The sequence below is a fragment of the Tiliqua scincoides genome, chromosome 3 (assembly GCF_035046505.1).
Source record: "Tiliqua scincoides isolate rTilSci1 chromosome 3, rTilSci1.hap2, whole genome shotgun sequence".
Classification (NCBI taxonomy): Eukaryota; Metazoa; Chordata; class Lepidosauria; order Squamata; family Scincidae; genus Tiliqua; species Tiliqua scincoides.
In genome coordinates this window covers 11,363,321-11,384,085 of record NC_089823.1, presented here as the reverse complement: position 1 = coordinate 11,384,085, position 20,765 = coordinate 11,363,321, and the positions used below count along the sequence as shown (strand labels likewise).

Here is a 20,765-nt window from a genome sequence, read left to right as displayed (position 1 = left end):
ACTGTTACCTCCACTTGCTCTGGCCTTCACGTGCTCATCGGAAGGTCTGAATGGACCCTGTGCAGGAACTATTGAATAGGTGTGAACAGAAGAACCCAGAAGACCTCTTCGAATTAGTACTTACTGTTAGCAACCCATTGGGAAAGCCAAGTGCTTAAAACTTAGATTGGTGAAAAAGCAAAAGCACATTCTGTCTGCAAACTGGTTTTGGTCACTGGTCCTTCTGGACTTAGGACAACTCAGAGGAATAAAGGGTCAACCACTCACACAGGGCTCTGTTGCAACTTTCAAAACTGTTCCCCATTCTCCCAAATGGACTTCTTGTCCTGCCTGTCATGGCTCACCTCTTAAACAGGCAGTACGCAGCATGTACAGCTGAATTCCCATAAGTTTTGTATGTGCAGTTGGAACCCCTGCAATTTTCCTGAATCCTGAGCGCACTGAGAAAACCTATACGCCTACGGTTGTTTCCACAGAGGTTCCATTCAGATCTTCTGTAGAATGTGTGGTTGGGGGAGGGCATGGGAATGATCCCAGTAAACTTATCAGTGTGTTTTCCTGCACATGGTGTGGTGCATGAACAAAACAACTGTGGGGCTATTGTAAAAAATTCAATCAGCTATGTATGTTCTACTGTTGCATGTCGAAGACCATTCACTTTACTTCAAAGACAAAAAAGTGACATCTGAAGTTGAGTTATGCTGATAACATTGCTGTGCTTTTTATGAATATCAGCAGCCATATGAAGAGGGCCAGCCCATGAGAGGGGCAGTAAGGGGTGCCCACCGACCTCCATTCATTTGCCTCCACGTCTCGTCCTGCTCCCACTCCCTGAATTCGAAAAGAAAAAGTGGGCACAGCAGAAGAGGAAGTGTGAGAGAGAAGGAAGAGGTGGGCTAGAATGTCAGAGATTATTACACACACACACACACACACACACACACACACACACACACACACACACACACTTCCTCCTCTGCCTGATTCGCCAACACGAATCAATGCGGACTTGCGCCAACAATATTGCTGGTGCTGGCCCAAGTTGATCCACAATGGCAGCTGGGACTTTTTCTGGCCAAGGGGACAAATGTCCCCTTACCCCAATGAGACAACCTGCCTGCCTAATTCCCCTGCAGGGTGCAGCACAAGTCTGGCCAACACTGCTGCATCGGTGTGGGGGAACATAGGTAGGATTGGACTGCCCGTTAATAAATGAACACAACGTTTCATGATTAATCCCTGTTGATTCGGGTTTTCTCAGGGACTGCTGTGAAAGTAATATGGGGGATTTATTGCTGTAGAAATTCAGATTAAGCCAAATAGAGCAGATCCTTGTTGCATGTAGAGGTGAGATGATAACGCCACAGCCTGCCTTATCAAACACTGATACAGAAAATGGCTAATGTATCAGGACAAAAAAACACAGGAGGGAATTACTCACTTTGCTGAAGGAAATCGAACCTCCAGTTCTGCACCATTGGCTTTCTATTATTTATGGCATCTTCCTGGCTGCTGATAGGAGATAATTTATTTCTGTAATCCGTTGGGGAAGAGAAGTGATAGGAAAAGAGTTTTGCAGAATAAAGTTACGTTGCATTGCTGAACTGCAACCCAACCATCCATCTTTTAAGTTGTCATCAACGCCTTTCTAGAGCTGTATTGGCAACCTTCAGTCTCGAAAGATTATGGTATCGCGCTCTGAAAGGTTGTTCTGGCACAGCATCTAGTGTGGCTGAAAAGGCCAATCCGGGAGTGACAATCCCTTCCACACCGGGAGCAAGTGCAGTCTGTCCCTGGTCTGTCTCCCTGGCTATGGGCATTCCTTCTTTGCCTCTTTGCCTCAGACTGTTGGCCAAGTGTCTCTTCAAACTGGGAAAGGCCATGCTACACAGCCTGCCTCCAAGCGGGCCTCTCAGAGGCCAGGGTTTCCCACCTGTTGAGGTCCACTCCTAAGGCCTTCAGATCCCTCGTGCAGATGTCCTTGTATCGCAGCTGTGGTCTACCTGTAGGGCGCTTTCCCTGCACGAGTTCTCCATAGAGGAGATCCTTTGGGATCCGCCCATCATCCATTCTCAGGACATGACTGAGCCAACGCAGGCGTCTCTGTTTCAGCAGTGCATACATGCTAGGGATTCCAGCACGTTCCAGGACTGTGTTGTTTGGAACTTTGTCCTGCCAGGTGATGCCGAGAATGCGTTGGAGGCAGCGCATGTGGAAAGCGTTCCGTTTCCTCTCCTGTTGTGAGCGGAGAGTCCATGACACGCTGCAGTACAGAAGTGTACTCAGGACACAAGCTCTGTAGACCTGGATCTTGGTATGTTTCTAGAGCATCATTACCTTTACAGGAGTAGGTGTTTGGGGTGATTTTTTCCCCCCTGTTTTCCGTCATCGTTGATTATCAAAAACAAAATTCTATACAATAAAAGTTTTGCATAGGGGAAGTGTCTTTCTGTTTTACAAATTAAAAAATGTCAGAACGGAATGCAACTGAATCAGAACCTAGTTGCTAAATATTAATAAAGCATGTATGCCGTGGCGTAGCTAGAGGGGGTGCAAAGCACTAAGTTTTGCAGGGAGCCTCACTGCAGTATGCAAGCGGCCCCTCCCCCTCCCCTTTGGAGCCATTCCAGGGCAAGAGGAGCAAAACGGAGGCGTATGCCTGGCTTCGAAGGGGAGGGGCCGCTTGCATGCTGAGATGAGGCTCCCTGCAAAACATAGTGCTTTGTACCCCCTCTAGCTATTCCCCTGCATGTATATAAGAACATAAGACCAACCCCACTGGATCAGGCCATAGGCCCATCTAGTCCGGCTTCCTGTAGGAAAGGAGAAGTGTGGAAAATGAAGGGGGGAAACCCTTTACCAAATTTAAGTCTGATTGTAAAGTGACTTGCAAGACTGAACCAAGATCTGTAATCCTTGGACAGAAGCTGTTCCTCCCTTGTAGTATCATCATCATTGGTTTCCCATCTGCTAGTTGTCTTTAAACCCCTTAACAGTTTGAGTGCTGGGACTTAAAGGGGTGTTTTATCCCGTATGATTCTCCAAATCTGTGATGACCTTTGGAGGAGGCTCCTCTAATCCGTGTGCCACCAACTACAGAGGTATCATTAGTGAGTGCTTGAACAGGGGTGTCTCCATAGGTGCACCAAGGCTTTGGAACACTCTCCTCCAGAGGACTGAGCTGTTCAATGCCTTCTGATGTTTAAATGTCTTATGAAGATGCACCCACTCTGCTATTTTTTGGGGCTGGAGAGGTGGGTTCTCTCTGTCTTTGCTGTATTTACTCTCTCTTAGATTTTTGGAATCCAGTTGCATTTTTTTTGTTGTTGCGGTGTTTTATTGGCATGCTTTTTAAAGAGCTACTGTTAGCTGCACTGAGGCATTTTGCAAAAACCAGCATACAAACCTGATAAATAAAGCCAAACCATAGCTAACCGTGGTTGGCAACCTTCAGTCGCGAAAGACTATGGTATAAGCCTACAGCACCCAGTAGTCCCAAGCGGTCTCCCATCCAAGTACTAACCACTCCTGACCCTGCTTAGCTTCCAAGATCAGACGAGATCAGGCATGTGCAGGGTAACAGTTGCTGCCAGGATGTTACCCTGCACATGCCCAATCTCGTCTGATCTTGGAAGCTAAGCAGGGTCAGGCCTGGTTAGTACTTGGATGGGAGACCGCTTGGGAATACCGGGTGCTGTAGGCTTATACCATAGTCTTTCGAGACTGAAGGTTGCCAACCACTTATAGCTAACCAGATGCCCCTTATATTTATATCAATTTATATCATTTTATTTACACAAATGATGAGGCTCAAAATCATGGTCTTATTTGTGCTGACTGTTCCAAGACAAACTGATTCCATTTCAGTTAAACACACAAGCACTCTCTCTCTCTCTCTCTCTCTCTCTCTCTCTCAGATCCATTCTTCTAATTTCTTTATAATTTACTCACCTCCAGTAAACTACCAGGTTGCATCTTTTAAGGCATTTTTCAGGGTTTGCTCAAATATATATATCAAATCTCAATTCTTAGAAGAGACTGTTTTTCAGTGTGCTTCCATCACTGACAGCTGATATGCAAACTGATATTACGCTCCAAAGTAATATTCTGTGATATTTGTGGTCACCAGAGTTGTCAGCCCAATCCACCATAACTCCCCATGCTGTGATACAGAGGTACCAACATGGCACCCTTTACTTCCCACGGGGAAGTTTTGGTCTCTGGAAGCCTTGCCCTGGGGAAGTCCTCTGCCAGCCCACCAGCTCTACTCAGACTTGTACCCAGCAATATTGTTTGTGGAAGTCTGTGTGGATCTGGGAAGGCAGATCAAGGCCAGGAAGGGAGTTAGGTTTTTGTGTGCACCACTGCTATGGAAACTGACCCTCCTCCCCACCTTATTGCCTCCCCATTCCACCCACTCCCTGTGTGAATCAATTTTTCTCTGCCTTTCCTTCCAACTTATAAAAAAGACTAATCTTTGTTAAAAGAGAAGATACAAAATATGCAGACCAGTGGAGGGAAGGATTGGGGCCACACCTGCCAGTCCTGCAGCCCCCCCCTCCATGCCCAATATACATGCATAGTGAACAACATCTTCATGAGAATAATATGTTCATAGGTACAAATCACAAAATTGATTCTTTGCATTTTACTTTGTGCACTGCCCTGGTGATTTGCACTGGTGCATATAGGTTTCTCTGCAGTATTTTTCTTCTGTATCGCTGGACATCAAGGCAAAGAAGTGGGGTTTGCTGGTGCAATCATACCAGGGCGGCCCATTCACAAGGCCAACAGAAGCAGTTACGGCATCTTGCCAGGATGCCTTTAAGAGGGGATTGGACAAATTTCTGGAGGAGAAGTTCATTACAGGTTACAAGTCATAGTAGGTGTGTGCAAGCTCTTGGTTTTAGAGGCAGGCTGCCTCTGATTGCCAGATGCGGGGGAGGGCACCGGGATGCAGATGGTGTCTGTTCTCTTGTGTGCTCCCTGGGGCATTTGGTGGGCCACTGTGAGATACAGGAAGCTGGGACTAGATGGGCCTTTGGCCTGATCCAGCAGGGCTCTTCTTATGTTCTAACATTGGAAAGTGGGAGGAGCGAAGGCTGCCTTATCATCAGGTAAGGAGGGGCACTTTGGCAGGACTTGAGCCAAGGAGGTTATGGGTCAGCCCTGAATCATATATGCATCAAACATCAGCATGGGACTTGCTTCTGGAAGGGAAAAAAAAGAAATCCCTGTGCACACATTACTGCAAAATCATTTCCTTCTATGCATTTCTTGAAAGTTATAGTATCAGTGCACGTCAGTTTCTACTCAGCAGATTCCATCTGAATTGATGCGAGAAACTATTTTTCCCCCCTCTGTGTATTTGCATCCTTTGCAGTTAAACAGGAGCATTCATGTTTAAACTTGCTGGAAATACTGAAAGAAATTTGCAAGCTGCCCCAGAAAAAGCATCTTTTATTTCCACTTCACAGATCCTTCGATGCACCGCTGTAGGTGGGATCTTATCTTTGGTGGGATTTATGATACATTGATTTGAGAGGCAAACTCACTTTGCACCATCGTATTGCTGCTGATGGACTGTGTTGCCTGCACAGGCCTAGCCAAAAAAAAAAAAAAATTCCTTTCTCTCTTACAGCACAATCAAAACAAAATTTCCCCGTGGCGTGAGCTACACTGCATTCCATGGGGTAATTTGGGCTGCTGGAAGTCTCCTCAGGGTAAGGGAACATTTATCCCCTTGCCCAGGTTAAACCCCAGCAGCCGCTGTGGGTCAGCACAGCACAGACCTGCACCAGTGATAATAATAATAAATAATAATAAACTTTATTTATATCCCGCCCTTCTTCCTGAAAGGGACCCAGGGCGGCTAGTGATATCACTGGTGCAAGTCTAAATTAATCCCCTTTAGGAAGGGGATAAGGATATGGTGCATGACAGTGCCACCCATCCTGCTCCCCCCTCCTGGATCTGATCCGCTCACCCCTGCCACATCTCCTCCCCATTCTACACCTCCCTGCCCTTCCCTCCCGCTGCCCCCCTGCACTGGACTTACCTAGTCCAGTGGGTGTCTCTGCGAACGCTGACACCAGTGGGGAGGCTCTGGCTGGTTTTGAATGCTGTCACAAAGTGCTTTAGAGTGTTCCACTGCACACTTTCTGGATACCAACCAGTGGCATAGCTAAGGGGGTGCAGGGGGTAGCAGTTCCACCAGGCAACAAGCTTTAGGGGGCAACAAGCTGAGCTTGACACTAGTGGCCAAATTTGTGGGGGGAAAAATTGGTATGTACTAATAATACCATCATGTTATATATCATTGGAAAGGTAATTTAATGCAGAATGCATTGAAACAAACCTCATTTGAATATCTTTATGCTATCAAAAGTTATGGCCAATTAATTGGAAAAGGAAAATACAACTGCTTTATGGAACAAAAAGTAGATTTTCTTAACTCAAAACTGACCTATGAGACGGATTGTTCCGAGAGCCATTGAGATGTTATTATGATACAGCATGAAACCAATAAGGTTTAATATGTGTCAGCTCTCATTTCCATGTATCATAATAGAGTTACCCTTGCTAACTGGGTAAAGAAGCACTTTTTCAAGTGGTGCTCCTCTTATATTTAGCAGGGGGAGAATAACTCTCCCTCTTCATCCCAGCACAGTGTCTCTAACCAGTAATGGGCACACTTTTTATTTTCTTACTTAATTGAATTTTATTTTGTTGTGGGGGGGAGGGGTGCTGCAAAATAATCTTTGACCCCAGGTAGCAGCCCAGCCTTTGACCCCAGCCTTAGCTATGCCACTGGCTGGTGGGAGGTGGCAGAACAAGTGGGTGGTGAGCTTCTGGGGGGAAAGAAGCTCAGAAGAAAGGGGAAGAAAATCAGAAGCAGGTTTTCCTCTGATTTTCACGTTTTAAAAAGCCCAGCTGTGACATCACTTCCGGTTGTGACATCACTTCTGGGGCATCATTTTGAGCTTGGCACCGGGGCTACATGATCATTAGCTGCGCCACTGGTACTGGCTTTCATACTGTTTCCCTAATTGAACTTTCATACAATTCCTGATCTGGCTGGCATTAGGCATAAATGGAAAGTCAGGTTACACATGCATACCAACTATGCATTTCAAGAACCAACTAGACCTAATGGCAAGAGATCTCAATCAGAGCTCCCTTTTTTCCCCCCAAAGCTAAATGTAGATGCTGGCCACCCTGATTGGGATAATCTACAGCTGCAACACAGGAGGCCGACCTCTCTCCCCCACCTCATTGCCCCCATCTGAGTTGGTCGATGGAGCGACCGCATGGAGCAAGCAAATGACTCTTGGGAGGAGGGAATGAGCCAAAGCAGGAAAGCAGCCCAGGGAGTAGGTCTCTCACTGTTGCATCTTGCTGTTCCACTTGTTCCTATTTAGCAGTACTGATTTTGCAATATCTGGTAAAACATTGGGTGGGCAATGGAAGTCTATTCATATGGTTGAGTTTTCCCACATCCTCCCCCTACTGCAGTCTTCCTGCCCCTGAAAAGCCAGTTCTGAGGTTGGGGACCATTAAGCATGGTTTGGGATGTGGTGTAGGGAGTTACACCCTGAGGGAGGAATGGGCAGAGATTGGGGATACTTGTGAGCTTCTGCTCATACAGGGGGCCCTGTAGATCCCCAGTCTGCCCCCCCCCCGTTGCATCTGAGAATGCCTTTCAACTCTTTAATTTGAGTTACTTAGAGATGCCTTTCTTCAGATTAAGGCTGCTGTTTTTTACACACTTACTAGAACAGTGTTTCTCAAACGGGAGGTCAGGACCCACTAGGTGGGTCAGGAGCCAATTTAAGGTGGGTCCCCATTCATTTCAATATTTTATTTTTAATATATCAGACATGATGCTACCATGATATGTGACTGCATTTGGGGAAATGTGACACATCTGTACTTTTAACAGGCTACTCTATATATGCTTTTAATAATGATAGTAAATGGGACTTACTCCTGAGTAAGTGTGGGTAGGATTGCAGCCTAGGATTGTTGAAAATTTTCTTGCTTGATGATGTCACTTCCAGTCATGACATCACTTCCGGTGGGTCCTGATAGATTCTAATTCTAAAAAGTGGGTCCTGGTGATAAAAGTTTGAGAACCACTGTACTAGAGAATAAGCCCCAGTGAACATACCTTCAAGTAGATATGCAGAGGGCTGCGCTGTTCATTTTTGAGTGAGGAAATTGCATGCTCTGTCTCATGCACCTTCATTTAAACACACACACACACACACACACACACACACACACACACACACACACACACACACACACACACACGACAGGCACCATATAGTGCCACATCAAGCACTGCAGCTGGTTATGTTCTTTTTGAACTGTCAAGAACACCTTACAGGACAATCACATTTTTTTCCAGTACATTGTTAAGGAAAAGGTCAAGTACATCTTTGACTTGTATATCAGTGCAAGACAGTTTACTGCAGAAGCCTTCAAGTATGCATCATAGTAAAGACTATGCAAGCCTCATCTTACAGATGCAGTGATCTATGGTGTAAGATCAGACTTGTCACAACTATGTATGTATTTGCAGTGGAGGGGAGCACCAGGAATGTATTCTCTCTACATCTGTGTTAGCCAGGTTACTGCTAGTTATTATGGGTGAGCGTCTCTCAGCCCAGATTGGAGAATGGACTAATCAGGACTCTATTCCAACTGAACTTGAACTGGCTCGTTTTCAGCTGCTGCCAATTCAGATCTCCAAGGTTCACCAAGCTTCTGATGATGACATCATGGGCATGATGATTCTGAAGGTCCCTCTCTTGACCCACCTTGCCAGCCTCCATATTGAGGAACATGATGGGACTTTCCTGACTGCCACTGTCCTCTTTTCCCAAAACACCTGCTTGTGGCAGCCATGATGAGAAGGGTTGCAGCAGCATTGTGGGCGCTAAACCCCCCTGGGAGCAGTAAACACAATTAGTTTTTCCCGTTAGCAAGTTGCCAAGTGCTTTTTAAAAACAATGGAATTGTTTTGCTCATTTAGATTCCTTTTATGTAATCTTCTCATTACTATTCTATATTCTTCTATATATTCTATATATATTCTATATATTCTATTCTATATATTCTATATATTCTATATATTCTATATATATATATATATATATATATATATATATATATATATATATATATATATATATTCTTAGGTGCACTTTGGTGCACCTAAGATGCGTAATTCAGCTTGATAGTACTATTTTTATCTTGTGTTTCCCACAATTCTTCCAAATTCTTTTCCTGTTGAGCATTAGAGCTAGTTTCATCAAACATTTAGGCTGCTGGCATCCTGTTCTATAGCACTATAAGCTTGAATGTTTATAGCAACCTGTTAAAACAAGAAAACTTTGCCCCAGTAAGCTTTTTAACAATGTTAATGGGTGCACTGGGGGGGGGGGGGTGTCTATTTTTATAGTGTTACCCATATCCACAGTTTCCGTATCCACAGACATATGTGGAATGGATCCCCGCAGATACAGGGGCATGCCTGCACATATATTTTCCTATTTTACTTAAAGTATTGAATGAAAGATTGAACAACACTGTACTTAAGAAAGAGCCCTATTAGTGGTGGTTCTGTCTGGTGATTGTTATAGATGCAGTGTCCTTGGTGGAGATAGTGCTCTCCAAAACAGTGTGAAAAAGGCACCTTTCTGCCACTGTTGCAGCCACATGGACTTACACCTGTAAGCTGAGCTCCACACAGCATGAAGCTCGGCAACCCAGAAGTTCACCAATGACATAATGATGTCCAGCCCAATCCTATGCATGTCTACTCAGACGTAGGTCCCATTAGTGTCAGTGGGGCTGACTCCCAGGAAAGTGTGGATAGGATTGGGCTGGTCATCTCCTAGTGTCCAGAGACGGTGTTGCAACTCAGTCGTGCACTGTGCAGCTGAAGAAGAAGTTCTTGCACCAGCACAAACCCCTTAGAGAGAAAACTGCTCCCTGCCCCAATGAGTTTATTATTTCAGTCTAATCCAAACCAACTTTCCAGCACTGATGCAGCTACAATGCAGCCCTGAGATCATCGGCGTCACTAGGGTTTGTGTCATCTGGTGTGGGAGGCCTTCCCGCACTTCCCACGTAAGGGAGACTTCACACTTATGATGGACCTCCTTCCATGCAGTGAGTGGAACAATTCCTCGGGCGGTGGACATGCCCCTGCTGGTTTTTCGGCTATAACGTTTGATAGAATTGAGATATTTCAATGTGGTTTGTTTCGTTGCATTCTGCATGAAATTATGCATTGATAGATATATAACATGATGGTATTATTTGAAAATACCAAGATTTTAAAAATCTTGACCAGTAGTGGTGTCACCCAACACCCATGTTCATCACCTGGTGTGACCCGTACTTCCCACACCTTTTTAGTGATGCCACTGTCTGAGATAAGGAAAGAATGTTCCCTTGCCTTGAGGAGGCCTCCATGACTGCCCACCACCACCACAGAATGCAGTGCTGGCATAGCTGTATCGATGCTGGAAAGCTGAGTAGGTTTGGGCTGCCTGGCTGCAAGTCTTGTGGAAACTTGCACAGGGTCAGGCTCTAAATGAATGAATTAGGTGGAACAATGTTGTGACTCAGTTGTAAGCCACTCCATAGGTTTATCAATCAATCAATCAATCAACAGTATTTATATACCGCTTTTCAACTAAAAGTTCACAAAGCGGTTTACAGAGAAAAATCAAATAACTAAATGGCTCCCTGTCCTAAAAGGGCTCACAATCTAAAAAGATGCAGAAGAATACCAGCAGACAGCCACTAGAACAGACACTGCTGGGGTGAGGTGGGCCAGTTACTCTCCCCCTGCTAAAAAAAGGAGCACCCACTTGAAAAAGTGCCTCTTACCCAATTATGTTTATTGGGTTTATTAGGTTTATGTTGACAAATCTCCCATGGAAGCATGACCACCTTGCTCTTTGTGTCTCCATCCCATATTCCCTGGCTGTTTAAACTGCTACAGCTCTGTCATGCAACTCCTTCCAACACCAGTGTACACAATTTGCTCCATTTTTGGGTGAAATGTCCACCACTGTATTTTTGGTGCTATTTTTCTAGCACTGATTAACTTTACATCTGCTTGATTGATGGGATGGTTCCTTTGCATTATGTCCACCAGGGAGAAAAAAAGGATAGCTAACATTTAATTGGTTTTCTGTTGGCTTGAAGATTTACAGCAGCTGCCATCTGCGGAATGATTTTCCATTAGATAGCCAAACAGTTCTTACAGATAAGCTCGGTGACTTCAGGCAATGCATTCCTGTATATTTACAATAATAAAGTGATATCAGAGACAGCCCTGAATTACAGCAGGACGAGTATCGTTAAACAGGGTTCCATTGAAGCAAGATAATGAATTTATTTTGTTGGCTGCTGTAGAGGCATAAAGACTTTCACTCCAACGTGCTTTGAACAATATTGGATGCATAGTAGTCATCCATGTGTCACTCAGATGGATGTGTTCTGGATGGACTACACCAGGGGTGCCCAAACCCCGGCCCTGGGGCCACTTGCGGCCATCGAGGCCTCTCAATGCGGCCCTCAGGGAGCCCCCAGTCTCCAATGAACCTATGGCCCTCCAGAGATTTGTTGGAGCCCACACTGGCCCAATGCAACTGCTCTCAGCGTGAGGGCAACTGTTTGACCTCTCGCATGAGCTGTGGGATGAGGGTTCCCTCCACTGCTTGTTGTTTCACGTCTGTGATGCAGTAGCAGCAGCAAAGGAAAGGCCAGCCTTGCTTTGTGCAAGGCCTTTTATAGGCCTTGAGCTATTGCAAGACCTTCATTCATTCATATAAGTTCATCTTTAATATATTGATTTATGCAAACGTATGTAAATTTATTCAAATTTTAAATGTAAATTAATTCTTTTTTCCCCTGCCCCCCCCGACACAGTGTCAGAGAGACGATGTAGCCCTCCTGCCAAAAACTTTGGACACCCCTGGACTACACCAACTGCACCCCACCCCTTCTGAAACTGCTTCCCCACAAAAGCCAGGACTGAAAGTCAAACAGCATTCAGATCTCCCCCTGAATAGATGTAAAACAGTCCAAAATGCTCTCCGTAGTTGCGACGCTGACTTTGGCATTCAAATCAAATCAAGTCAAATGCTGATTGTTAGAATTCAATATCGCAAGCACCTACAGGGAAAAATGGATTGCTGCTGTGTATCTGTTAAGAGCAAACCATGCCAGAGCAATTTAGTGTCAGCACTTTGCAGGAAAAATGGTTTCATATTATGATAGGAAAGGCAACACAAACAAGGCAATCAGTGATTTGGAAACCATGATGGACAGACCCTGGGATTCTTCAAAGATAACCTCTTTGGATAAGTCTCCCTGAAAGAAATGGCTGCAATTCTATATAGGCTTTCATGGGAGTAAGCTCCACTGAACACAATGACTTACTTCTGTGTAGATATGCAAAGGATTGGGCTCTTACTGACTTAGGGCCCGATTCAGAGCCCCGCATGGCGGCTTACTGCTGGCGTGCACTGTTGCAAAGGTACTTGCAACCATTACCACAGGCCCAGTTATGGAGCTAACCCAGTGCGAGCCTGCGCTGGATCGGTTCTGGCGCGGGGCCCACATTCCGCCTCCCAGCAGCTCACCTGAACCACTGGGCAGTGGAGAGGTGAATGGGGGCAGGGGGAGGCGGGAAAAGGTGTTCCAGGGCAGGGGGAGGTGGGGGGAGGGTGTACGGTGAACGTGGAGAAGGTCTGGAATTGGAGGGAGCAGGGTGGGAGGGTGGCAGGACCTGCGGAGCTCAGTTCCACCAGATCCTGAGCCCTGTGTCAGGCCTCACAGCCTGACACAGGACTCCTTGATTCTGCACTGGCTCAAGAGCTGCCACAGAATCAAGTAACCCCATTGATGATGAATGATGATGATGATGAGTAACCCCATTGTGAGGCTACTTCCCTTACCTGGGGGAAGGGGATGAGAAGACTCTCCTAAGACTGATGCCAGCTCCATAGCTGGAGTGGGTCTGAGGAGACCCATAAGTGGCCAGAAGACCTACATGGAGGTAACTAAATAATAATAATAATAATACAGGTATTTCTATACTGCCTTTCTTGGTCCTCAGATTTCTCCTTAGACTTTATTCAAGGCGGTTTACATAGGCAGGCAATTTAAATCCCCGTAGGGATTTTTACAATTTCAAAGAAGGTTCTTTCTTTCAAGAACCACTACATTCAGGTGTTGCATTCTGATCTGGCTTCACATTCTGGCCTCCATCCTCCCACGCTCAGAGCAGATGGAATCGCTCGGCTTCAGCTTGTCAGCTGCTTCAAGGTCGCACGGTGCCGGTGGCCTCGAACTGGCGACCTTCGGATGTTATCTTCAGGCAAATGGAGGCTCTACCCTCTAGACCAGACCTCCTGCCCAAAGTAAAAAAAAAAGTTTTACTTACCTCTGGTTTCCCTTTTGGTTGCCCACCCCCCATCATGCAGTGCAGCCTCTGTAGGTGTGGTTGCATGCTATGGCATGGGGGGGGGTAGGATCAGGTTGTTATTTACACAGCTTTATGAGCAATTGTATGTGAATTTATGATAAGCTTCCTTATATCAAGTTCAAACCATTGACCCACCCAGCCTAGCACTGAATATCCTGGCTGAACAGCTTCACGCCAGCTCAGCCGTGAATGGTCCAGTGGGAGGGGGCCACTTACACAGTGGATTGCGGAGCCTGCAGTACTTACCCGTGCCACCCCATCGTAGCTACGCCACTGGTACTTGGCACCTTGCAGAGTGATATGAGCCAAAAGAAACACCAGGCTGAGCACTGCCCCGAGGAGCTTACAGGCTCAAATTTTATAGTGGTGGGACAACAGGCAGAGAGGTGAAGGTCGAGCATGCGTAATAGGAGGTGGATGTCTGAAAAATGTATTTACATGAAAAATGCTTAGAAGTACAGCATAGTCCTGAACATGAGATAAGGTCCTCTGAATTCAATGGGACTTGATTCCATGTAAGCATGCGTAGGTGGGCAACCTTATATTTTTAGAATCTTGTTTAGTGTAGGCACAGAGCTAGAAAAGAAGTACAATAGAATGGAATGAAAACAGAAGACAACAAGTCAGTAAACTCCTACTCGGGGTGGGGGGGGGAGATAACAGAATCTCTACTAAAGCCCCATCACTAAGAGATCTGGCAGCAGAATGATTACATGTGAGCCAAACAGTAGTTTCCATCATAATTATGTGGGCCGCGAACAGCTTTTGGTGAAGTCAAAGAGACTGGACTGCTGTCTAATGAATACACCCATTAACCTTCATGACATCCGTGATAGATTGGCACGGATGGTAGAAAGGAGAGGGTCTGGGGAACAAATTAACTCGCCATTCCACACCACTACCCCCTCCCCCCAGGCAAGAGCAGATAGCTGGACTCCACAAAATTCAATGGAAACCTTTCAGGAAGTGTCATGTGTCGCACGTAATTCCTCTGCCTGTTCCGGCAATCTCTGTGTTCTTCTGACCAATGCAGATTTTGAAGCAAGGAGTCAAAAAACATTTTAACAGATGGACGGGGCACCCAGAAGACAGTTCATGCCCCGCCATCTTGAGCCCATTGTGGCAGAAACCTGCCATGTTTTGTTTTTCCTTACTGCTGTTTTGTGGTTTATTGACCTCTGTTGGTTGTCTTATATATGTCACCGTTTACACTGTGTTAGTGTGAGATCCTGGAACCAGTCCTGGAACGTGCTGGAATCCCTAGCATGCATTCACTGCTGAAACAGAGACGCCTGCGTTGGCTTGGTCATGTCGTGAGAATGGATGATGGCCGGATCCCAAAGGATCTCCTCTATGGAGAACTCGTGCAAGGAAAGCGCCCTACAGGTAGACCACAGCTGCGATACAAGGACATCTGCAAGAGGGATCTGAAGGCCTTAGGAGTGGACCTCAACAAGTGGGAAACCCTGACCTCTGAGCGGCCCGCTTGGAGGCAGGCTGTGCAGCATGGCCTTTCCCAGTTTGAAGAGACACTTGGCCAACAGTCTGAGGCAAAGAGGCAAAGAAGGAAGGCCCATAGCCAGGGAGACAGACCAGGGACAGACTGCATTTGCTCCCGGTGTGGAAGGGATTGTCACTCCCGGATTGGCCTTTTCAGCCACACTAGACGCTGTTCCAGAACCACCTTTCAGAGCGCGATACCAGAGTCTTTCGAGACTGAAGGTTGCCAATACTAGTGTGAGATGCAAGGGTTGCCATTCTCAAAGGGTTCAGCTCTCTCCCCAGGCCAGTGGTGTAGTCGTAAGAGAGGTAACACGGTAAGTACTGCCAGAACCACAATGTGCTGCGACAGTAGCCCCTCCCACTCACCATCAGAGCCATTCTGGGCAGTGACAAGAACACACAGGCATGCCTGCGTGCCGCTGTTGCTGCCCGGAATGGCTCTGACGGCAAATGGCGGCGTGCTTACACTTGCGCAGAGCATTGCAGTGCCTGCAGTACTAACCGTGCCACCCCTCCAGTAGCTATGCCCCACTCCCATTAACGTACATTAACATTCAGCCACCTGATGCAGGCTGCATCAGTGGCAGATTACCAGGGTCTGAGAGGGTGGCAGATTCAGAATGCCTTTCACCCCAAGTCTGACACTGCTGCATCCTTCCAACCTGCCACCACTGCAGGCCACAATGATTTGGAGAACCAGGGTGGTGTGGTGGTTTAGGAGGTAGACTTAGACCTGGATGATCCAGGTTCAAATCCCCCCTCAGCCACAAAGCCTCCTGGGTGACCTTGGGCTAGTCACTTTTGCCTGAGGGGACATGATTGAGACATACAAAATTATGCAGGGGATGGACAGAGTGGATAGGGAGATGCTCTTTACACTCTCACATAACACCAGAACCAGGGGACATCCACTCAAACTGAGTGTTGGGCGGGTTAGGACAGACAAAAGAAAATATTTCTTTACTCAGTGTGTGGTTGGTCTTTGGAACTCCTTGCCGCAGGATGTGGTGATGGCGACTGGCCTGGACGCCTTTAAAAGGGGATTGGACAAGTTTCTGGAGGAAAAATCCATTACGGGTTACAAGCCATGATGTGCATGTACAACCTCCTGATTTTAGAAATGGGCTATGTCAGTATGCCAGATGCAAGGGAGGGCACCAGGATGTAGGTCTCTTGTTATCAGGCGTGCTCCCTGGGGCATTTGGTGGGCTGCTGTGAGATACAGGAAGCTGGACTAGATGGGCCTATGGCCTGATCCAGTGGGGCTGTTCTTATGTTCTTACATTCTCTCAGCCTCACCTACCTCACAGGGTTGTTGCGAGGACAAGAAAGACGGGAGGAGCAGTGTGTAAACCGCCCTGAGCTCTTTGAAGGAAGGGCAGTATAAAAATGTGAAAAATATAAATATACATATCTGCCTTCCCCTCTCTTGCGCTAAAAGTAGATCCATTCACACTCCTTACCCTGCTCCATGCACACTGCAATGAAACTCACAAGTTTAGGACTTCCAGTTTCATTTAGAGTTTCAGTTGGAGTTTGCGCTGTCCCTGTAAATAAAATCAGAAGTCCCACGTTTCCAGATTTCACTGCAGCATGCACAGAGCATGGTAAGGATTTAGGGGGGTGTGTGTGTAGTGCAGAAGTGGTGGAACTTCTGGCAGCCTTCCAGATTGCATCGCCCCCGAGCCCGCTAGAAGTTAAATCTCTGAGAGGTTGGGTGGTTGTGCCTTACCTCTCAATGCGCATGCGTGTTAATGTATGCGGATGAACACGAAGGCCGCATAGTGTGCACCTTGCCATTTCACACACTGTAGCTACTGAGGTCAAGCTGGAATCCGAAGCACTTTGGTGAATGACACCATTCCCAATTTAACGCATTACGTAATGAGAATTGCCCTGCCCTTTTCAAGTGGGCGGCAAACAGAAGTTATAATGGGAGGGGTGGAACCTCAAAGTAGTGATGGTTAAAATGCCGCACGAAACCTTTCAGGCATCCTCTCTTTTGCGGTAACCATAAAGAAACCTTATAATTCATATTTAAGAGAAAAATAAAAGCACACTTAGTCACCATGGTTACTGGGTATAGCTTTGCAGATCCTGTAGTGTGCTGGAAATCAAGCTTTGTAAAACAAGCATCAGAACTTCTAGGGTGGCGATCTGGAAGGAGAGATCACTGGTTTTTGTTTCCTGTGCTCCACAAATCTTGTTGTCCAAGGTATCCTTTGTTTGCCTGTTCTCCCTGTTTCCTCAATGGAGACTGCTTTGCCGTAGAGATATCCTACTCTGAACAACTGTCCTGCTGTGCAGCGCATATAATAGCAAAGGGCTTATTCAACCCTGCTTGGCTGATCTACAGTGCCATATTTATAATAAAGCAGGGTTTATATAGCCCCGATTGTCTGGCTGACTCCATCATCCTTCCACATGCAGTTGACTTAACATCAGGTTGTGACTGCATAAGTGTACCTCAATGGTAGGTGCTATTCTTTCTTCACAAACGTATCCCAGTTTATATCAGTGAAACAGATGAGAGTATCTTTCTTCCCTGTATTCATCTGTTTTTTATTCATTATTTAGTTTATTATTGTAAACCAGGGTTCTCCAAATCCTGGCCTGGGGTCCAGATGCGGCCCACGACAAGCCTCTACCCACCTCGCAGCCAGCCTCTTGTCCCCTGAAAGCCTCTGGCCCATTCAACTGTACATGACCAGAGCTGTGTTCTGGTTGTGTCTGGTGGATGTTCTGAGGGCCACAGAGGTTGAATGAATGAGCCCATTCATTCATTTATTCACTCATCTAAGTTCCATCTCTAATTTATTTATTTAAATTTAATATTTAAATTTTTTTCCCCGGCCCTCAACACCATGCCAGATATTTGATGCGGCCCTCTGGCCAAAAAGTTTGGAGCCCCCTGTTGTAAGCAATGGTTCAGTAATCATCATAAATGAAAACGTCTGTACATTTGAAGTACTAACTCAACCACATTGATTATTGTTACAGAAATTAATAAAGAAATTAATTCAAATCCTTCTAAATGTGTCCAGCTTTTGCCATTTTCTTCTTGACGCCTGCATAGCTGACGATTTCTGCACACCGGTGTGCCCTTTCATTTGATTATGGACTCAAAATTTTAGTTATTTTTTTTGGCCCCATCGGTGGCCACATACAAAGAATGAAAAAACAGGTACCTGTCCCAAGGAGATTACAATTAAGGAAGATGACAGGGGAAGGGGTGGGAGTGGGGTGAACCAGTGGGAAAAAAAAATATAATTGCAGCTGTCCCTCCATCTGTGGATGTGGTATCCAAAGTTTCACTCATCTGTGGTTCTGCCCCCCCAAAGAATTCTGTAACTGCTTGCATATTCATCCATCCATGCATTCATTCATTCATTCACTGCTGTTTTATGGTGGTGATATAGGCTGCAATCCTAACCACACTTTCCTGAGAGTAAGCCCCATTGCACAAAATAGGACTTACTTCTGAGTAGCCCTGGTTAGGGTTGTGTGCTATATTGTTTTTATTCTGTTTTCTTTGGTTATGTTTGCTTTAAATAATTGTGGCTAGCTGCTTGGAGTCCCTTAGATATACAGAAAAATGGGCTATCAATCAATCAATCAATCAATCAATCAATCAATCAATCAATCAATCAATCAATCAAATAAATAAATAAATAAATAAATAAATAAATAAATAAATAAATAAATAAATAAATAAAGTGAATGCCTTAGAATTCACATGTAGTTCAACTGGTGAGCATTTTTGAAATTCCTAATTCCTGGCAACAGATATTCTGCATTATAAAACAAGAGAATTCTCATATGCCAAGCAGCTATCACATTGTGAATAGATTCCATAGATACCATTGTAATCCATGCTTAGCAAGCCTCACTGTGACCCAGTTTAGCAGTTAATGCAGGATCAGTACCAACTTGTAATTACGCTGAAATGCTATTTTTTTCTACTTCAGTGGTTTCCAGAAGGACCGAGCGACACATCAAGATCAAGCTCATAATACTCATCTTCACCACGGTCGTCACTCATCATCTCCATCATCACCTTCACCACCCTAATGGTCATCATCATCATCATCATCATCACCATCCGTTTCTCACATTCACAGAGTCCAAGGTAGTCTTGCGTTGAGACTTTCTATGCCAGGGGGGTTCTAAGGATACTGATACACTGACCAGAAGCTGAGCTGAAATTCTCCAGAGAAAACTTTCAGCTTGAAATTTGAAGCGTTTGTGTGTGTGTGTACCAAGATTGCACTGAAACCACTATTGATGGTTGGCAACCTTCAGTCTCGAAAGACTATGGTATAAGCCTACAGCACCCGGTATTCCCAGGCGGTCTCACTTTTTTTCTGCCAGTTTTCTGACTTCAATGATGCTCCTCTAGTCATCAGTTGGCTCCTGTTTCCCAACTCCCACAAGTCTCCTGGTAATGATGCTATGTCTTCCTGTAATGTCATTTATGGGAGATTTATTGCAGTGCAATGGCACAAGGAGCAGTGCTCCTGCTTTGGGTGCTAATCCCAACAACTTTGACCAGTTCTGCTGCTCCCCCAAATCATCAAAATGTCTCTTCCGATGTTGCCATCTGCAAATGGGGTGAGCTGGGAGGTGGCCAATGGCAAGAGTAGTTGGGGTGAATTTTGCACCAGCCAATGAAACACACTGTGTTGTACCGGGGGGGGGGGGGGAGTCCCAGATAAGCATGCATTCCCTTATCTTGGAGTAAGCCTCTACTTCCCCAATAGGACTTGCTCCCAGGGAAGTGGACTGAGACCAGGAAGGGGAATGGGTCACTACCACCAAAAACCGCCTCATTTCCACCCTCGATACACCCCCCTCTTTGCCCCAGTCCTCATCCTGTTCTTTCCCCTTCCTATCCTATTCCTCCCCCCAGCCCCTACTGCCACCTCAAGCCAACTTACTGTCACCAGGACATCTGGGATCACTGCTGTCATGTCACTGCTGTCGCTTGCCGATCCAGGTGGCCCAGTTGCACACAACAGCGGGTTGCTTTTTGAGACACTAGAAGGACCACTGCACTGCACTGTGTGTTCCGACAGCACAGCAACCTCTTATGATTGAGTCCTAAGATTCATATATTTCACTTCATAGAAAGATTATGCAAAAAAGAACATTTGAAACGTATCCAAGATGGCTCCCACCATCTAGGGAACATATGCATTATGTGGAAAAGGGAATAGAAAGTTCTTCTCTGTCCCCCATAACAAAAGAACATGGGATCATCCATGGATAAGGAACAGACAGAAGTACTTCTTTCATGCAGTACATACTTCACTGAAGGAATTCATGGCTATGATCTATGGCAGTAGTTCCCAAACTTTTTAGCGCCAGGATCCACTTTTTAAAACGAAACTCTTTTGGGACTCACCTAGGTTTACCAGACTTTAAAAAAAGGAACTCTAGAAAGAAATAGTGTTTATTTATTTATTAGTAATCACAACCAGAAAAAAAGACCCTCAAACCTTTATCTCCCCTATATTTACACAAGCTTGCAAACTGCAGGAGCTTAACTCTTTGCAGGGCAGTTAGTAGCTATCTTGCAAACTGCAGGATCCGAGCGCTTTGCAGGGCAATTAGCAGCTACAGTATCTGATTTTTGAATAGCCTCAGGGTTTGAGGCAATTAGTTAGCCGAACCCTTTGGGGAACCACCAAAAATCAAGTCGTGACCCACCAGTGGGTCCCAACCCACAGTTTGGGAACCACTGATC

The 20,765-nt window shown here is 45.7% G+C and overlaps 1 protein-coding gene and 1 pseudogene across 6 annotated transcripts in view; both read left to right on the top strand.

Moving 5' to 3' along the window:
* Positions 1-20,765, top strand: part of GRM5 (glutamate metabotropic receptor 5) — a 236,217-nt gene that overhangs the window by 140,974 nt on the left and 74,478 nt on the right. The window lies entirely within an intron of this gene.
* LOC136647130 (5S ribosomal RNA) lies at positions 3,585-3,703 on the top strand (annotated as a pseudogene).